The 3,910-nt window shown below is 48.3% G+C and overlaps 1 protein-coding gene and 1 non-coding gene across 3 annotated transcripts in view; both read left to right on the plus strand.

Annotated features, from left to right (window-relative positions):
• KIFC3 (kinesin family member C3) overlaps positions 1–3,910 on the plus strand; it is a 108,032-nt gene that overhangs the window by 29,246 nt on the left and 74,876 nt on the right. The window lies entirely within an intron of this gene.
• LOC119467509 lies at positions 2,859–2,966 on the plus strand. Its single transcript, XR_005196050.1, has one exon. It is a non-coding gene; the product is annotated as a U6 spliceosomal RNA (small nuclear RNA).

The raw sequence follows: 3,910 nt of genomic DNA on the forward strand, positions 1-3,910 counted from the left end.
TATATATATATATTCACATGTTTTTTTAAACAGAGTCTTGCTCTGTCACCCAAGCTGGAATGATCTTGGCTCACTACAACCTCTGCCTCCCAGGTTCAAGTGATTCTTCTGCCTCAGCTTCCTGAGTAGCTGGGATTACACCAACCCTGGCTAATTTTTGTATTTTTAGTAGAGACGGGGTTTCCCCTTGTTGGCCAGATGGGCCTCAAACTCCTGACCTCAGGTGATCCACCCGCCCAGGCCTCCCAAATTTCTGAGATTATAGGCATAAGCCACCGCGCCCGGCCGGTTTACATATTTTTAATAAAAGAAAAGAAGAGCCAGTTCAACATGATCCTTTGAGCATCCCTCTTTTAAAATACCTTTGCCTACGTATCAGTAGGGATGTCCTAAGGCGGGGAGGGGGTGAGGAGCAGGGTTGATGGGAGAGGATGGACTTTACCCAGAGCCCTCTGTGTTTAAAGGCAAGTGCCTGACTTCTGAAATTAGTGGAAATTTTAAAATCTCCATGGCAAGAAGGCATCAAAGGGTCTTGCTATCTGAAAAGGCTGTGTGTGTATTAGGGGAAGGACAGTATTCTGGGAGAGAAAAAAACACCTTGCAGCCAGGAGCAGTGGCTCACGCCCGTAATCCCAGCACTTTGGGAAGCCAAGGTGGGCAGATCACCTGATAGGTAGGAGTTCTAGACCAGCTTGGCCAACGTGGTGAAATCTCGTCCTTACGAAAAATACAAAAATTAGCTGGATGTGGGGATGCATCCCAGTTACTTGGGAAGCTGAGGCATGAGAATCGCTTGAACCTGGGTGGTAGAGATTGCAGTGAGCCAAGATAGCGCCACTGCATTCTAGCCTGGGCAACAGAGCGAGACTTTGTCAAGAAAAAAACGTCAATCAGGCGTGGTGGCTCATACCTGTAATCCCAGCACTCTGGGAGGCCAAGGTAGGTGGATCACTTGAGGTAGGAGTTTGAGAGCAGCCTGGATACCATACTGTAACCCCGTCTCTACTAAAAAATAGAGAAATTAGCTGGGGGTGGTGGCCCATGCTTGTAGTCCCAGCTACTTGGGAGTCTGAGGCAGGAGAATTGCTTGAACCCAGGAGGCACAGGTTGCAGTGAGCTGAGATTGCGCCATTGCACTCCAGCCTGGGTGACAGAATGAGACTCTGTCTCAAAAAAAAAAAGAAAAAAAAATTCACCTTGCAATAAATTATCCTGCTGCAAATGTTTATGTTTAATTCATTTTGTATCCCATCCCTTTCCCCTCAACCCCCAAAGAAATCAAGAGGGATCCAGTTTATATTTGTGCTGTTTGTGGCTTGAATCCCAAAATCTTGGGTACGAGCTGATCAGGGTTCCTGGGTCTGGCTGGTGAAGGGTAACCCAAGGTGTCCATGGAGCCCAAGGAAAGTCTAGGCCCTCATTGTTCACCAACTGTATCCACAGAGAGCTTGTCAGACATGTAGAATCTCAAGGCCCACTAAAGCTTACGCTGTATTTCTTTCTTTTCTTTTTTTCCTGTTGCCAAGGTTGGAGTGCAGTGGTATGATCATAGCTCACAGCAGCCTGGACCTCTTGGGTTCAGGTGATCCTCCCACCTCAGCCACCTGCATAGTTGGGACTACAGGCACATACCACCATGCCTGGCTAATTAAAAAACAATATTTTTATATAGAAACTGGAGTCTTGTGCCCACGTTGCCCAGGTTGGTCTCAAACTCCCAGCCTCAAGTGATCCTCCTGCCTTGGCTTCCTAAAATGTTGGGATTACAGACATGAGCCTTAATTTGCATTTTTTTTTTTTTTTTTTTTAAACGGAGTCTCGCTCTGTCACCCAGCCTGGAGTGCAATGGCATCGTCTCAGCTCACTACAACCTTTGCCTCCCAGGTTCAAACAATTCTCCTGCCTCAGCCTCCAAAGTAGCTGGGATTACAGATGCGTGCCACCACACCCGGCTAATTATTGTATTTTTAGTAGAGACAGGGTTTCACCATGTTTATCAGGCTGGTCTCAAACTCCTGACCTCATGATCCACCTGCCTCTGTTTCCCAAAGTGCTGGTATTACAGGTGTGAGTCGCTGTGCCTGGCCAAGATGCATTCTGATAATATCCCAGCTGATTTGTGTGCACAGTGAGGTTTGAAAAGCACTGTTCTTGGAAAGAAGGGGCTGGGTGGGAGTTGCTATTATTGGAAGAGTCGCAAGAGATTTTGGCTGTGAGAAAGTCCCCTGTTGGGTTAGCAGGGTTCAGGCCTCTGGTGTGAGCAGATGTGGTTCTCACTCTAGCACTGAGTCGCTGAGTCTCCATGACGGGGCAGGCTCACCTGCTGAGCAACAGCACTGCTCACCGGGATGGAACTCCCAGCTCTATTTATTGCTTAGACCTTTGTTCTAATTTCATGGTTTCTGCCTTGGGTTGTGTCATCCTGGACTTGCAAGGCTTAAGTGTGGCGTAAGTCATCGTCACCAGAGCTGATGAATTTCCCATTTTGGTGACGCCTTAATTGAAGGTGAGGCTTTCCTTTCATTAGCAAGATTCCTAGCTCCTGTCTAAACTGTCACCTCAAAGACCTGGGGGAAGAGAGAGGCTGACCTCATGGTGTGGCCTCAGTTATGTGGGTTTGATGGCTTCTCTAAATGTATCAAAGTCTCAGGCAAGCCTGTGGCATAATTACTCAAGGCCTTGGGAACGTTGGCATTGAGGATTTTGTTTCTCAAACCAATGAATAAATATTTTTCTAGCTCTTACTCCTTGCAACTGCTTTACTATAGAAAAAAGCATTTTATTTCAGCCAATTCTCACTACCATCCTTTGGGGGAAGGGGGTTGCTATTATTCCCAGTTTACAGAAAGGAAAACAGCGTTTGCTTCGGCAGCACATATATATACTAAAATTGGAACGAGACAGAGAAGATTAGCATGGCCCCTGCGGAAGATGACATGCAAATTCATGAAGCGTTCCATATTTTTGCTGGCGCAGTGGCTCATGCCTGTAATCCCAGCACTTTGGGAGGCCGAGGTGGGTGGACCACAAGGTTAGGAGTTTGAGACCAGCCTGGCCAAAATGGTGAAACCCGATCTCCACTAAAAATACAAAAAATTAGCCAGGCATGGTGGCGAGCATCTGTAATCCCAGCTACTCAGGAGGCTGAGGCAGGAGAATCACTTGAACCCGAGAGGGAGAGGTTGCAGTGAGCTGAGATTGCGCCATTGCACTCCAGCCTGGTGACAGTGTGAGACTCCGCCTCAAAAAAGAAAGAAAAGAAGAGAAAGAGAGAAAGAAAGGAGGGAGGGAGGGAGGGAGGGAAGGAAGGAAAACAGTCAGAGAGGTAAAGTCACTTTTTCAAGGTCACAGAGCAAATTAAATGGCTGAGTGGGGACCCAAACCCAGATCTGCCTGTCACCAAAGTCAGTGCCCTCTGTCCTCCCTAGCTATACCTGGACTTCTGAGGACAGAATTCCCCTGGCGGAGGCTGTCAATTGTTTTCCTTCAGGTGAAGAAGAAAAGCCGGAATGTTCTTTTGGGTGATCGTGGTGATCTTCTCTTGCCTCTCCCAGCTCAGAGGCAAGCATGTTTCCTGGCTTGCCTTGTTCCTCTTCTCTTATGAATGACCTGGCCCCAGAAATGTGGCTTCTCTGCTCCAGTGGCTTCTTGGAAGGCCAAAAATTGAGCCTGGGCCACTTGCCCACAGGGATTGTGGCCAGCTGGGCAAATGCCCATGGCCAAGTGGCCATCTGGCCATGACCCTTCCAAGGACAGACGTCAACTTGCAGCTCCGTAAGATTACCCTGAGTATGCCGGGCGCGGTGGCTCACGCCTGTAATCCCAGCACTTTGGGAGGCCGAGGCGGGTGGATCACGAGGTCAAGAGATCGAGACCATCCTGGTCAACATGGTGAAACCCTGTCTCTACT

Source organism: Cebus imitator, unplaced genomic scaffold (genome assembly GCF_001604975.1).
Source record: "Cebus imitator isolate Cc_AM_T3 unplaced genomic scaffold, Cebus_imitator-1.0 Scaffold297, whole genome shotgun sequence".
Taxonomy (NCBI): domain Eukaryota; kingdom Metazoa; phylum Chordata; class Mammalia; order Primates; family Cebidae; genus Cebus; species Cebus imitator.